Raw genomic sequence first — 17,390 nt, forward strand, 5'->3', positions numbered from 1 at the left:
GCGTCAGGTTTAGTAACAGGTTCCATTGAAATGATTGACTCACAAATCGAAGGAGGATGGCGCAACTGGCAGTGTCAAACGGAGGCTCTGTCTGCTCCATGATGGATAATCCCATGACATTACTTTGAATGGAAGCCAAGGAGTTAAATCTGATGTTCTGACCAATATTTGTCCCTTAACCAACTTATGGAAACAGGTTATTCTATCATTATCACACTGCTGTATTGGGAATCTTGTTGTACACACATTACAAAAGAACTTAATTGGCTGTAAAACACTTTTTGAGATATGCTGAGGTTGTGAAGTTCAAGTCTTTACTTTTCCATTGTGTTGTCAATGAAAGCAAAGTCCTTTTAAGCTGCACAGGCTAGAGCTGGGAATAAAGGATGGAAAGCTGAAAGAAAGGAACATTCTACATTCCTACTGTGTACTCCCTTGCAGCTTTGAAACACTTGTAGTCATTCCAATATTAAACTATCACTGCAGAATGCAGTGCTGGAAATTCACTTAATAGACTTGGATCATAAGCTGGAAAAGACTGGCTGCTTTAACAATGTGGTTAGTTGGTTATTATACTAGATTCTGGGCTGAAGAAATTGATTTAAAGAATTGAAGAAGAAACCAAAATACTTTATAGAGGAGGAGTAAATCTTTTTGATATTGTGGGGTGTATTAAAGGAGTGAGATATTGTGTGGTGTCATGCTAATAATTGGACATAGAATAATACAGCCCAGGAACAGGCCCTTTGGCCCATGATGCTGTGCTGAACTTGACACCAAATTGAACTAATTCATTCTGCCTGCTCACAGTCTATATCCCTCCATTCTTGCTTATTCATGTGCTTATCTAAAAGCCCCTTAAAAGCCCCTATCATATCTGCCACTGCCACCAGCCCTGGCAGAGCATTGCAAGCACCTACCACTCTCTGTTCAAAATCTTGCCCCTCACATCTCCTTTAAATTTCTCCCATCCCACCTTAAATGCATGCCCCCTCAAAGTAGACATTTCAACTCTGGGACAAAGATTCTGAAAACCCTAACTATTCCTCTCATAATTTTATAGACTTCTATCTACTATAAGAAATGCATTGTTAATCTTCTACACATCTGCTGGCAACTCTTCCCATGTCAAATGAAAATTGTCTATATTAACTTATCACTCTTAGTTACACCCTTCTGCCAGTGGAGGCATATTATTCCTCATGTGGCAGCTATGGCTCAGTCATAGTGTTCTTGTCTCTGTGCCAGAAGGATGCAGTTTTGCGAAATGTTCATGTGAGGTGTTACTCAGCTCTGTGCTCTGAGGGGCTTAAACAAATCCCAAGGCACTTTTCACAGAGAGCTCATTTATATCACTATCGTCATCTAAAGCAGTTGAACTGATGATTTCTCAGAGTGGCATTTGTGGGAACTTGCTCCTGTAGTGTAATGGTGACCGCAGTCCACGAAATGTACTTAATTGAACTTGAGGTGCTTTGGACAAAATGAACTCCAGAAATACAAGTTCTTTGTTTCTTTACCATGGCATGATTCACTCTGCAGGAACTGGTGACACAGATGGGTTGCAGAATGAACCTTCAAATACTGTCTCCTTGACTCAACTTATCCATTGATTAGATTGATTACAATAAAACCAAGAACTTCATCGCTCAGACCTTTGAGTTCGAAGTTGGGATCTCATACTGAGGTTTACAGGAAGTGAGGCCTCTTCTGGGGTACTGTGCCCTGTTATAGAAAGGAAATTATAAAGCTGGAGAGGGTACAGAAGAGATTTACTAGGATGTTGCCAGGTCAGGAGGGTTTGAGTTAAAAGGAGACACTGGATAGGCTGGGACATTTTTTCACCGGAAAGTAGAAGATTGAGGGGTGACCTTATAGAGGTTTATAAACTCATGAGGGGTATGGTAAGAGGATTTGCAGATAGCTTTTCCCTATTGTGGGGTATTTCAAGACTAAGGTGCATATTTTTAAGATGAGAGGATGAAGATTTTAAAAATATACCTTTTTACACAGAGAGTGGTTTGTATGTGGAGTGAACTTCCAGAGGAAGTCACAGTCACAGCATTTAAAATACATTTGGATAAATACATGGATATGAAATGTTCAGAGGAATATGGACCAATGCAAGCAGATGGGACAAGTTTAGATGGGATTATGATCAGCATGGACTGGTTGGAACAAAGAATTTATTTGTGTGCTGTATGACTCTATGACTCCGTAACTGCGGATGCTGGAGATCTAAATAAACTAAAATAAAAATTGCTGGTGAAACGTTTCAAGTCCAGTGACCCTTCTTCTGTTTCCTCTCCAAGGATGCGGCCAGACCAGCTGAGTTTTGCCAAGAATTTCTGGTTTTATTTGATTAGACCGACTGTCTGTTTTAACACACTGAATTTTCTTTCTCATTGACATCCAACAGTGGATGGTTGGAACCCACCATTAGATGGGTCAGATTGAAATCACCCCATTACGTAGTCTCAGGAGCATGCCCACTGAGATACACACCAAATGCATTGATAGTTTACTGAATTACTGCCAGTCATTTTATTGTCTTCTGGCTTGCCCAAGAGTGGTTACAGAGAGAAAGCAAGGACACAAGAAGTTCAAACCCCCTGAGATTCTCCTCTCTCTCCTAATATTAATCCGGACAGTGCGTTCACTTGAAGCTCTATGTTTGAGCTGTCACTCAGTCTGTTAAAATAATAAGGTCAGGTTTTGAAAACTTAACTGTGAAGCTCCAAAACTGTACTGGCAACAGGACTGAAAGAATATGCCAAGTGCTACGTATTCACACTAATGTACCTGAATTATCCTTTCATCTTTTCATGAACTAATAACAACACCAACTTCATTGTCTACCCTACAGACTGGACAGATTATTCTACCTCCAAGCACCCATGCCAGTTTAGATTGAGCGAGTGCCAACTGAAACTTTATCTTCAAGCCTCCGCAGAATGAAAGCTCCGTGCCCTACCCCCTAAATATTCTTGGCATTCTGCCTCTAACCTCAGCTGCAAATGTTCACTGGCTGCTGAGGAGAAATAGTTTGAGAATCAGTTTGAGTGGACAAATGCTTTCTTCAAATGGAAAGATGCAGCTAACTCCTGTAGGAAGTTTAGCAATGCAAGTAGGAGGAGGAGTCATAGAGTTTTACAGCCCTTCGGAACAATTTGTCTATGCCACCCAGTTTTCACAATTAATCTCGTCCCACTTGCCTGCAATTATTCCATATCCCTCCATATCTATTCCATGTACTTGTCAAATAAAACTGTACTTGCCTCCACCTTTACCTCTGGCAGCCTGTTCCAGACTTTTTTTTTGTTTTTAGTATAGATTCCACCAGCTGCAACAATTTGCTCTTACATTTTGTTAATCGACTGCTATGTCTCTTTGATGAATGCTCACCCTTGAAAAAGATTTGCTCTTCCGCTAGACACTCACCACTCTCGTGTGAACAAATTCCCCTCTGGACCCTTTTGTATCTCTCCCCTCTCACTTTAAACCTATACCCTCCAGTTTAGACTCTCCCACCATGGGAAGGCTGTTGGCTATCTACCTTACCTATACCTCTCATTTTACAGACCTCTATCAGGTCTCCCCTCAATCTCCTGCACTCCAGGAAAAGAAGTCCCAACCTATCCAGCCGCTCTCCTTATAACTCAAAACTTCCAGTCCAGGTAGCATCCTGGTAAATCTTTTCTGTACTCTTTCTAGTTTAATATGCTTAAGTTAGCTTGCGATGGAAGCACAGCTCTCATCCTGCAGAAAACAGGGAACATTTCAGCAGCCTTGCACTTTATGATATGGCAGTGATTATAGAGAGTACGTTGTTAAAGCAAAGTGGTTCATTTTTATACCCACAAGCTGGAGATGGACCCTTCCCAAGCTCTTGTATCTACTGGTCCCTCAGGATATAAAAGCCAGACTAATCTGATTTTTATGGTCAAATATTAATGGACATGTGATCATCAACAAACTGAACTAATCTAGTCAACTGATCCTTCCAAAAGGATTCACCATTGTATCTTTTATTTAATTGGTGAATAGTTCTTTATTTGATAGTCTGATTAACTCGCTTTGCGTATTGCTGTTTAACTGGTCTTCTGTTGAGTTATGATCAGACCCTCTGAAAATTGCCTCTGTTATGCACAAACATCACATTGTGAAGTTTGTGAAAGTCTTGTTTTCTCCCTGAAATTTTTGGACCATGATAAAATATGTTTTTTTTTTAGCTCATTGTGTGCTGAATCAACCTTTATTCTTTACTGAGGGTGATTATATCTCCCCGGGAGATGTTCACGATGAATTAGAGGTGATCCTAATGTGTGAATCCTGAAACGTATTGAAAAAAACATGACATTTTGTAAGCCTGCAGAGGCTAGATATTAATAAACTGTTATAGATTGTATCATTGATATTTACACACAGCTGAATACTAGATGTCAAAGGGCATTGTTTTCAGCCACAATCTCCCATGGCCAATCCATCAGCACATTACTGGGCTATGGGAGGAAACCAGGGCACCTAGAGGAAACTCACACAGATGCAGGGAGAACATACCTGGGAGTGGAATCGACCTCCAGTCCCTGGCGCTTTGAGGCAGCAATGCTAACCACCCTTCACACCCACTGATGGATGTCTTCTGTTGTTACAGTCTTATCTCTGCCAATCTCAACCAAAATCCCTTCACAAGAACACAAGAAAAAGGCAAAAGCAGGCCATTTGGCCCCTCAACCTTGGTCTTCCATTTAATATGATCATGGCCAATATTGGGCTTTAATCACACCCCTGCACCTAATCACTGAACCCTTGAGTCCCTCAGAGGCTAAAAATCCATCTAAGCTAGCCTTGAATGTATTCAACAACCACATCCACAACCTCCCAGGAGATAGAATTGCTAAGGATCACAGCCCTTCAAGTGAAGTCATGCAACTCCTATTATTTGGAGGCAGGTCATTTAGCTTATCAAGTCCACACTGAACCTTAGTACAACATCCCAACCAAACCCACCCCAGCCTGCACATTCCTGGACACTATGTGGAATTTACTACTTAACCAATCATCTTTGAACTGTGAGAGGAAATCAGAACACCCGGAGGAGACCCACGCAGACACAGAGCAAATGTATAAACTCCAGACGGACACTCGATTAAAGCTGGAATTGAACCGGGGTCCCTGACACTAAGAGGTAGTGGTGCTAATCACTGAGTCACCATGGCATCGCAAGTCATTTCTCCTCATCTCTATGCTAAATAGGTGGCACGGTGGCTCAGTGGTTAGCACTATTGCCTCACAGCACCAGGGTTCCAGGTTCGATTCCAGTCTGTGGGGAGTTTGCACATCCTCCTTGTGTCTGCGTGGGTTTCCTCCCACAGTCCAAAGATATACAGGTCAGGTGAATTGGCCATGCTAAATTGCCCATAGTGTTAAGTGCATTAGTCAGAGAGGAAATTGGTCTGGGTGGGTTACTCTTCAGAGGGTCGGTGTAGACTGGTTGGGCTGAAGGGCCTGTTTCCACACTGTAGGGAATCTAATCTAAATAATTTCAGCTGTCTGCCTTTCCGTCTATGTTTCAAAACTCTTAAAATCAATGTTAGTTCACCAAGTAATCAGTGGCCTCTCCGATCTCTTTTACCATGGCACTGACACTTTGTTTCTTTGATCTATTTGCCTATTTGCCTCTGCAAAATGCATTGGGATGCTTTTCTATATCAAAAATGCCAAACAAGCTCAACATTCGTATTGTGATGTTTGTGTAATCATATATAAATCTGACTGTAAGATTTAACCGGGAAGTAATAATAGTCAGATATTTATCATCTTTGGGAATGGAGAGCATGTCAGAAATGTCTGTTGTGCTGTAAGCAACATCATAAAAAGGGAAGCTACATTATTATCATGGCATCAGATCATAAACAATTATCTGATAATAGATAATATCTGACAATGGGCAGCATGATGGCTCAGTGGTTAACTCTGCTGCCTCACAGCTCCAGGGAGCAGGGTTTAGTTCCAGCATTGGGTGACTGTCTATGTGGAGTTTGCACATTAGAACATAGAACATAGAACAATACAGCACAAAACAGGCCCTTCGGCCCTCAATGTTGCGCTGACCTGTGAACTATTCTCAGTTCGCCCCCCCCTCCCCCACACTATCCCAAAATCATCCATGTGCTTATCTAAGGATTGTTTAAATCTCCCTAATGTGGCTGAGTTGACTACATTAGCAAGTGGGGCATTCCACACCCTACCACTCTCTGCGTAAAGAACTTTCCTCTGACATCTGTCTTAAATCTATCACCCTTCAATTTGTAAGTTATGCCCTCTCGTACAAGCTGACATCATCATCCTAGGAAAAATTATTTCAGTATATAATTCTCAGATCACCTTGTATGTCTCTATCAAATCCCCCCTTAGCCTTCTTCTTTCCAATGAGAACAGACCCAAGTCTCTCAGCCTTTCCTCATGAGAGACCTTCCCTCCATACCAGGCAACATCCTGATCAATCTCCTCTGCACCTTTTCCAATGCTCCCACATCCTTCCTGTAATGGGGCAACCAGAACTGTACACAATATTCCAAGTGTGGCCGCACGGGTGTTTTATATAGTTGCAACATGATATTGTGGTTCTGGTACTCATTCCCTCCACCAATGAAACCAAACACACCGTATGCCTTCTTCACAGCATTATCCACCTGGGTGGCAACTTTCAGGGATCTATGTACATGGACTCCACGATCCCTTTGCACACCCACACGACCAAGAATCTGTCCATTGACCAAGTACTCTGCCTTCCTGTTATTCTTCCCAAAATGCACCACCTCACATTTACCTGCATTGAACTCCATTTGCCACATCTCAGCCCAATTCTGCAGTTTATCCAAATCCCCCTGCAACCTCTAACAGTCTTCTAAATTGTCCACTACTCCACCGATTTTAGTGTCATCCACCTATGCCTGCGTCTAAGTCATTTATAAAAATGACAAACAGCAGTGGTCCCAAAACAGATCCTTGTGGCACACGACTAGTAACCGGACTCCAAGCTGAATATTTTCCATCAACCACCACTTGCTGCCTTCTTTCAGAAAGCCAGTTTCTAATCCAAACTGCTAAATCACCCTCAATTCCATGCCTCTGCACTTTCTCCATCAGCCTATCATGTGGAACCTTATCAAAGGCTTTCCTGAAGTCATGTATACCATGTCAACTGCCCTGTCCTCATCTACATGCTTGGTCGCCTTCTCAAAAAACTCAATGAGGTTTGTGAGACATGACCTGCCCTTGGCGAAACCATGTTAACTATCTGAAATCAAATTGTTGCTTGCGAGATGATTATAAATCTTATCTCTTATAAACCTTTCCAAAACCTTTCCTACAACATAAGTAAGGCTCACTGATCTATAATTACCTGGGTCATCTCTACTGCCCTTCTTGAACAATGGCACAACATTTGCAATCCTCCAGGTACTAAACCTATTGAAAATGATGACTCCAGTATCAAAGCCAATGGCTCTGCTATCTCCTCCCAGAGAATCCTCGGATAAATCCCATCCAGCCCAGGGAACTTGTCTACTTTCACTCCTTCTAGAATTGATAACACCTGTTTGTAACTAACCTCAATCCTTTCTAGTCTAATATCTCGTACCACATTCTTCTCCTCTACAATATTCTCCTTTTCCTGAGTGAAAACCGATGAAAAATGTTCGTTTACCACCTGTCCGATCTCTACAGGGTCCACACTCAACTTCCCACTTCTGTCTTTGACTGGCCCTATTCCTACCTTAGTCATCCTTGTATTCCTCACATACCTACAGAAAGCTTTATTCTATTTGCTAAAGACTGCTCGTGTCCTCTCTTTGCTCTTCTTAACTCTCTCTTTAAATCCTTCCCAACTGATCCGTATCTCTCCATTGCCTCATCTGAACCATCTTGCCTCATCAACACATAAACCTCCTTCTTCTGCTTAACAATTTCTGTTGTAAACCACGGTTCCATTACCTTATCGGTTCTGTTACCTTATCACTTCCTCCCTGCCTGACAGGGACATACCTATCAAGAACACGCAATATCTGTTCCTTAAACCAGCTCCACATTTCCATTGTCTGCATCCCCTGCATTTTGCTACCCCATTCTATGCATCCTAATTCTTGCCTAATCGCATTATAATTGCCCTTGTCCCATCGATAACTCTTGAACTGTGGCATGGACCTATCCCTTTCCATCACTAAACTAAACATTACGGAATTATGGTTACTCTCCCCAAAGTGCTCACCTACAACTAAATCAAACACCTGGCCTGGTTCATTACCAAGCACCAGATCCAGTGTGGTCTCCCCTCTTGTCGGCCCTTCGACATACTGTGTCAGGAAACCCTCCTCCATACATTGGACAAAAACTGATCCATTTGACGTACTAGAGCTATAACATTTCCAGTCAATGTTGGGGAAGTTAAAGTTCCCCATAATGACCTGTTCCTTTCACTCCTACTCAGAATAACTTTGCTAATTCTCTCTCCTACCTCCCTGGAACTCTGCGGAGGCCTATAAAAAACTCCCAGCAGTGTGACCTCTCCTCTCCTGTTTCTAACCTCAGCCCACATTACCTCAGTAGACGAATCCTCATCAAAAGTTCTTTCAGCCACTGTTATACTATCTTTGACTAACAAGGCCATGCCTCCATCTCTTTTACCGCCTTGCCTGCTTTTAACGAAAGATCTAAATCCTGGAACCTACAACATCCATTCCTCACCCTGCTCTCTCCATGTCTCTGAAATGGCCACAACATCGAAGTCCCAGGGACCTATCCATGCCGCGAGCTCACCCACCTTATTCCGGATACTTCTGGCATTGAAGTCGACACACTTCAAACCACTTCACTGTCTGCTAGCACATTCCTGTGACCCTGAAATCTTGTCCCTGTCCTTCCTACTCTCATCCTCCTGTGCACTACAACTACATCTCCAGTTCCCATCCCCCTGCTGAGCTAGTTTAAACCCATCCGAATAGCACCAGCAAATTTCCCACCCAGGATATTAGTACCCCTCTGTGCATTCTCCCTGTGTCTGCAAGGGTTTCTTCCAGGTGCTCAGGTTTCCAAAGATGTGCAGGTTAGGTGGAGAGGCCAAGGGAAATGTAGGGTTACATGGATAGGATGTGTGGGTGGGATGCTCTTTGAAGGATTAGTATGGATTCGATGGGTCGAATGGTCTGCTTCTACACTGTAGGGATTCTATAAATATCAGAAGCCTTGGTTTCCTGATGGAGTTTCCCATATGTGGGAGGATAGGTGAGCAGAAATAATCCTATTAGTTTCTGTTTTCTGTGCTGGACTGGAACCTAGTCTAAGATCAGGATTTGAAGACTTGCTACTTGCCAATGACAACATCCTTCGCCTTAAGAACAGGGGCTGTGGGTTCAAGGCCTAAGCACCAAGTTTCTCAACACCATTCTCCTGCTTTCTCCCTGTAACCCTTTGATCCCCTTGACACTGAAGAAGCTATCTATCTTAGTCAATGTACCCAATGACCTGGCCTCAGCAGCCTTCTGTGGCAATAAATTCCACAGATTCCCCACTCTCTGGCTGAAGACGTTTCTCCTTATCTCTGTTCTAAAAGTTCTTCCTGTTACTCTAAAACTGTGCCCTCAGGTCCTAGTCTATCCTACCAATGGAGACATATTTCCAACATCTACTCTGTCCAGGCAATTCAGTATTCTGTATGTTTCAATTAGATCCCACGTCATCCTTCTAAACTCCATTGAGTATAAACCCAGAGTCCTCAAACGTTCCTCTTATGTTAAGCTTTTCATTCCTGGGACCATTCTCGTGAACCTCCTCTGAACACAATCCAGGGCCAGTACATCTTCCTGAGATATGAGGCCCGAAACTATGCATAATACTCCAAATGTGGTCTAACCAGAGCCTTATAGAGCCTCAGAAGTACATCTCTGCTTTTATATTCAAGTCCTCTCAAAATAAATTCCATCATTGCATTTGCCTTCCTATCTACTGACTCAACCTGCAAGTTTACCTTGACAGACTCCTGGACTAAAACTCTCAAGTCTCTTTGCCCTTTAGATTTCTGAATTTTCTCCCCATTTAGAAAATAACCTCTATTCTCCCTACCAAAGTGCATGGCCTCACAGTTTCCCACATTATACTCCATCTGCCACTTCTTTGCCCACTCTCCTAACATGTCCAAATCCTTCTGCATTCTCCCTGCCTCCTCAATGCTATTTGTCCCTCTACCTATCTTTGTATCATCTGTAAACTTAGCCAGAATAATCTCAGTTCTTTCACCTAGATCTAGGGACAGTAGGAGGAAACCAAAGCATCTGGAGGAAACCCATGCAGACATGGGGAGAATGTGCAAACTCCACATGACAGTCGCCCAAGGCTGGAATGGAATCTGCGCTGTAAGGCAGCAGTGCTAACCACTATTTATTGAACGGTGAACAAGATTGACAGGTCTATTCCTAACTCATGGACCCAAATGTACCTCCATGTATCTGCAAGGATGTTTAAAGGTTAAAAAAAGACAAAAGAAAGTAAAGAACTAAGGATGCTGGAAATAAAACAAAAACAGAAAGTGTTGGAAAAACTCAACAGGTCCGGCAGCATCGGTGGAGAGAAAACAGAACTAACGTTTCGGGTCCAGTGACCCTTCCTCAGAACTCTGTTAAAAGGTAGGTGAGGAGGATGGTTGAAGTTGTTGGTGTGATGTTGATCAAATAGGTTACTTCATCCTGATTGGTGCCGAGCTTTGTGAGGGTTGTAGGAAGTGTTACTAACTACACAAGTATTCTATCTCACTCCTGCTTCCTGTGTGGTAGATTGTAGAGGCTTTGGGGAATCAGAAGGACAATTACTTGCCACAGATTTCCCAGGCTTCGAATATCTGTTAGAGCCGCAGTTAACCTCTTCCTCAGCCCAATAGAGATGTTATGACACACTTCTGGAGCAAGTAGGATTTGAACATTGGCCTCTTGGCTCAGGGGTAGGGGCACTACCACTCAGACACAACAGCACCCACAATCCAGTTACTTTTCTGGTTGTTGATAATGGTAAATGAGGGGTTACGGGAATAGGGTGAGGGTGGGGGTAAGTCTAGGTTGGATGCTCTTTGGAGTGTTGCCGAGGACTCAATGGGCTGAATGGCCACTTTCTGCACTCTAGACTATCCTGTAATGCTGAGGGCATTGATGACTGGTAATTGTCATATAAAGTACATTGCTACAAGGGTCATTGTTACATTGGTTCATGCAGTCTGAGGGTAGAGTCAAGGAGTTCATCTCCAGCTTTCAGAGAGAGCAGACATATCTGTACCAACTCCCTCAGCTCTTAATCACTATCCTGACCAAATGTGTAGTTGTATTCATTGCTAGCATTCAAAAAGCCTTTTTGTTATCTAAGAACAGTGCCTGTTCTTTAGATTCTCTGAAGTGCTGTAACACGAGATAGACTCAAGACTCAAAGACGAAGGCGGATTGGCGACCTTACCCAGTGCCATCTACCTAGAGAGAGATGGAAAATACCAGAAGGTACCAGCTGTGGTCATTTGGGAAAATAGCACAGTCATGCTACTGAATATCAACAGAGCTCAGATTCGGTTTCTTGTGCTGGTTGGTGCCTGATACTTGTGTGCCATGAATGATCAGCCCAAAGGTGAATGTTGTCCACGTCTTGTTGTATGCAGACACAGATTGCTGCAGTGTTAGAGGAGTTACCAAAGGAATTGAGTTGGAGTTTGAATGGCAGTGTCTTTTCCTACTGACTGTCTCAGGCTATGTCACTGACAGTGAAACTAACAGTGTTAATTCCTTTAGCGATTGAGGGCCATATACACACACTATATATGTACTGTATACACATCACTGTACAAACACACTGTATGTACATCCACACTATACATGTACTGTATACACATACACTGTACAAACACACTGTATATACATGCACACTATACATTACTTTATACACACATACTGTACAAACACTGTATGTATACACACGCTATACATGTTCTGTATACACACACACTGTACAAACACACTGTATATACATCCATACCATACATGTACTGTATACACATACACTGTACAAACACACTGTATATACATCCACACCATCTACTGTATACACATACACTGTACAAACACACTGTATATATATCCACACTATATGTATACTGTATACACACACTATACAAACACACTGTATATACATCCACACCATCTACTGTATACACATACACTGCACAAACACACTGTATATACATCCACACCATACATCTACTGTGTACACATACACTGTACAACACGCTGTATATACATCCACACCATACATCTACTGTATACACATACACTGTACAAACACACTGTATATACATCCACACTATATGTATACTGTATACACATCACTGTACAAACACACTGTATATATACACACACTATACATGTACTGTATACACATACACTGTACAAACACACTGTATATACATTCACACTATACATGTACTGTATATATACACACTGTACAAACACACTGTATATATACACACTATATATGTACTGTATACACACACTGTACAAACACACTGTATATACATCCACACCATACATGTACTGTATATACATACACTGTACAAACACACTATATATGTACTGTACACACACACACTGTACAAACACACTGTATATACATCCACACCATACATGTACTGTATACACATACACTGTACAAACACACTGTCTATATATACAGACACTATATACGCACTGTGTATACACACATTGTACATACTGTATACACATATAAACACTACACATGCACTGTATATACACATACTATACAAATACACTGTATACACACTATACAGGCACTATATATACACACACTGTACATACACTTTGCATACACAATGTATATACAGACATTATACTTACACATTACACACTATACACACTGCATACCCACTGTACACAAATGCTATAAACACTGTACTGACGTTGTACACAGCCACTGTACAGACCCTTGCGATTCCATCCGTTCTAAAGATTCTGTTATTGAGATGCATCTGAAATTCACTGCAGCTGCATTGTTGGATTTACTGCAGGGTTTGTCCTGGCTCAGGATTCTTTGCTGCAGTTAATGCCACTTCATTGCAAAGTCCACTTATGTGATTTGGTTGTATCCTCCATTAAACTGAATACTAACGCCATTAAATATGCAATAATCTCATGAATGAGTGTACACATAAAATATGGAATATCACAGTACGGGGTTGGATGAGATATCCGGCTGCTGGTTATTTTTGGCTGGCATTGTTTTGTGACTGGAAATTAGGAGTTTAGGTCAGAGGTATAAGTCCAACCGTAATCTTGATGGAGATTGTCCACTTACAGTCAGTTCTTTCATAATGCTATTCTGTTCTGTTCTCGTGCAATCCCATGTTATAAGAAAATCGCATAATAGCGGCACCATTTAAAATAATGGAGCCAGAATATAACCAATACAACCAATAGCAGCTTTAAAATCTCATGCTTTAGAAACAGTGTCTCCAATTCATCAATGGTGTTAGAGAATTTGTGTGAACGAAGCATGTATTATAGCAGAATGACCTTTACCTGTCAGTGAATTGTCCAGCCAGATTTCTGAACATCGCCTGTTCTGAGTGTCTCCAACAGAGGAAATTGCCACAGAACCTACTCAGCACAGGATTAGTGTTAGATGCCAAGGACATGCCAAGACATGTCCTTTTTTTTGGAATTAGCTGCGAATTCTGGCTTCCAGAGGGGAGGTGGTGGCCTGGCGGCATTATCATGGGACTATTAATTCAGAGACCCAGATAATGTCCTGGGGATCCACGTTCAAATCCTGCCATGGCAGATGGTGGATTTTGAATTCAATTGAAAAAATAATCTAGAATGAAGAGTCTAATCATGATCACAAATCGATTATTTGGAGGGCGAGGGGAGCATTTGGTTAATTAATGCCCTTTAGGAAGAAAACTGCCATCCTTACCTGGTCTGGCCTACATGTGACTCCAGACCCACAGCAATGTGGTTGACACTTTACTGCCCTCTGGGCACTGAGGGGTGGGAAATTAATGCTGACCTAACCAGTGATGCCCTCACCCCATGAATCAGTAAAGGAAGAATCAAATTCCAGTAAATACAAAGTCCAAAAGCCACTTCAACAGCTATTGAGAATGAAATTAAGTGTTTAGACTTGCAAGTGAGTGAATGAGGAATTAGAATGGCTGGATTGTTGGGTGTAGGCTGCATGGTGAGTGAGGAGATATGATGACAAGTGGGTGCAGGGTGAGGCTGGTAAATGGGTGAGAGGTATAGCACACCAGTTGGGTAAGTAGGTAGGATGTCAGGTCTGTAAAGGGTAGATAAAGGATTAGAGTAAGTGGGTGATGGAATAAGGTGACAAGTGAGGGAGTATGATGGTGAGTGGGTGAGGTCTAGGGTGTGAAGGGGGTTGCAGGGTGGGTCAAGTGTTGGAGAGGGTCTCAAAATCTTCAGGGTGGAGGGGTGGGCTGTGTGCTGGGGAGGGGTGAGTGATGCATGTCCAGGTTGCGTGGGCAGTGGGTGCAGTCACAGTGAGTGATCGACGCCAGGGGTGGCCACTTAGCCTGGAGTTAGCTCCACCATTTCCTGGGGATCTATTCAGATGAGTCGGTTTGAACCCTCTTATGTCTCTGACTCTAACTCCAAATTTGAGACATTTGTGGAGGGCTTTTAGATCCAGAGTAATGACCGTTCTCAAGTTTAAACACCTTGGATAACTATTGCGTATGACTTCCGAGAGGTCTCAGTGTGTATCTTGTAGGATATGTCTGAAGACTCAAGGATTTGGGACAATGGGAATATGACAACAGGGCATCATGAAAGCCAAAAAGACTTTCTTGGAAATTTTGCCATTACACCAGAAGGTTTACAGTGTGGGTGAGGAGCAATTTCTACACAATGTATCAAAGCAAAAAATGGTTGACTTTGTTAAAAACATCAACTTCAACTGAAGCATTTAAGACTCATTCCTCAGCTGAACCACACAGGGAAGTTCCAGTATGTTAACTTGCAGCAGTTTCAGGTAGGGAAATCTATTGTTCCTGGATTGCTGCAAAGTAATACATGTCACCCCAGAATCTCGGAAAATTAAATCAATCTTTGAGACATTCCCTCTTGTTTTCCGACAGCCAGACTCTTAACAAGCAGCAGAGTCACAACATGACCTCTGGATGCAACATGATCTTGGCATGTTGAACAATTAACACCATTCAATGGATAGAGCACATTTGGGAATGCAGAAGATTATGGGCATTAGAGCCTCCATTACTGACTATTAACCAATGGGGAGAAAGTGAGGACTGCAGATGCTGGAGATCAGAGCTGAAAATGTGTTGCTGGAAAAGTGCAGCAGGTCAGGCAGCATCCAAGGAACAGGAGAATCAATTCCTGAAGAAGGGCTTATGCCCGAAACGTTGATTTTCCTGTTCCTTGGATGCTGCCTGACCTGCTGTGCTTTTCCAGCAACACATGTTCAGTATTAACCAATGGGTATTTATTCCCACAATAGATAAATTCATCTCAGGCAGAATGGACTATAATGGAGATATTTTTAATTAATCTGTCTAGATATATTATAAAATACCTCTGGAGCATGTGGGACTTGAACCCAAGCTATCTGGCTTAAAGACGGGTGGCACAGTGGCACAGTGGTTAGCACTGCTGCCTCACAGCACCAGAGACCCGGGTTTAATTCCCACCTCAGGCAACTGTCTGTGTGGAGTTTGCACATTCTCCCCGTGTCTGCGTGGGTTTCCTCCAGGTGCTCTGGTTTCCTCCCACAGTCCAAAAATGTGCAGGTTAGGTGAATTGGCCATGCTAAATTGCCCGTAGTGTTAGGTGAAGGGGTAAATGTAGGGGAATGGGTCTGGGTGGGTTGCGCTTCGGAGGGTCGGTGTGGACTTGTTGGGCTGAAGGGCCTGTTTCCACATTGTAAGTAAACTAATCAAGATAGGGAGATCTCCCCTGCACTCTTGTGGATTAGCCACCCATATCTAATGGTATGGTTAGATAGCAGCCAATGGAATTAAACATCAGGTGCAGGATATAATGCTGGCCAATCCAATGCCCACTGAGACAAATTATTATCTCCTTTCTCTGACAGAGCGAAATGCGATTTTCTATGGCTATCTTGCAGACCCAAAAGGCAGCAACTCCAAGAGTTCTGCAGTCCTTGTGTTCAGTCTCACAAAAAGTACTTAAACAGGATTTGAACATATAACCACCTGCTTCAGAGGGGCAAGTGATACCACTGGTCACAGCAAACACCAACCATCTTCCGCCTAGGAACCCTCCAACCCACAAGGGATGAATGCAGATTTCTCCAGCTTCCTCACTTCCCCTCCTCCCACCTTTTCTCAGTCCCAACCCTCAGACTCAGCACCGCCTTCTTGATCTGCAATCTTCTTCCCGACCTCTCCGCCCCCAGCCCCTCTCTGGCCTATCAACCTCACCTTAACCTCCTTCCACCTATCGCATTCCCAACGCCCGTTCCCCCAAGTCCCTCCTCCCTACCTTTTATCTTAGCCTGCTTGGCACACCCTCCTCATTCCCGAAGAAGGGCTTAAGCCCGAAACGTCGATTCTCCTGTTCCTTTGATGCTGCCTGACCTGCTGCGCTTTTCCAGCAACACATTTTTAAGCTCTAAACACCAACTGTACCAAACGTGGGAATGAGTAACAGTCATCCTAGTTAGAATGAAGAGGCAGAATCTTGCATTCCTAAGTAGAAATATCCTCTCCTTCATAAATTGAAACATGTCATGCAGTAAATTAAACATTTCACTGCCAAAGAAATGGAACAGCTCATTTCATTGCAAACCAGTGATTGAGAAATCTTACCTGTTGCCCAAACCCAGCGCCAGCTTTACCTGAGGTTAATTACTGATGGTTGATGTAAACTCTCAGTGCAAGATATGCAACACTGGAGTTCAATGGTCTGACACAGAGAGCATCAAAACCAATGTTTTCAGCAAAACCTTGCCACAATGCTTGTAGAAAACAGCCCCACTCAGATCGTCTGGAGAGGGGGAGACTCATTTCCCTCTCAACAGCTCAACGACATAACAAGGAAGCTTTCCCAGGAAGCATATTTCAAAGGTCAGCAGGGGTTAGGCAGCAGAACCCGCTGTAGGAAGACCCTTTCCACTTTCCCAACTTGCACGGATTCTCTGCTGGTGGGAGATGCTTGACTTCTTCACAACCTGAGTCTGGCCCAGTCTACACGGATGATGATCAGTGAGGGGAGAGGAGAGGAAGACTACAGCCAGCTCATTCAACTTGAACTTTAATGCTGGCTGATTCAGAAGTGTGTGACAGT

At 42.9% G+C, this 17,390-nt stretch overlaps 1 protein-coding gene across 2 annotated transcripts in view; it reads right to left on the reverse strand.

Moving 5' to 3' along the window:
• The window catches only part of palm1a (paralemmin 1a), a 304,566-nt gene that overhangs the window by 223,907 nt on the left and 63,269 nt on the right, over positions 1-17,390 (reverse strand). Inside the window, exon 1 of one of the 2 annotated variants that reach the window (XM_087976207.1) lies at positions 16,913-17,161. The exons of the other annotated variant lie outside the window; for it this stretch is intronic. The gene's annotated coding sequence lies outside the window, so the exon portion shown is untranslated. Of the gene's footprint in view, positions 1-16,912; positions 17,162-17,390 lie in introns of those variants that run through there. 2 annotated transcript variants of the gene reach the window in all.

Source organism: Chiloscyllium plagiosum, unplaced genomic scaffold (assembly GCF_037043375.1).
Source record: "Chiloscyllium plagiosum isolate Xiang-an unplaced genomic scaffold, Cpla_swu_hap1 HiC_scaffold_28, whole genome shotgun sequence".
Lineage (NCBI taxonomy): Eukaryota > Metazoa > Chordata > Chondrichthyes > Orectolobiformes > Hemiscylliidae > Chiloscyllium > Chiloscyllium plagiosum.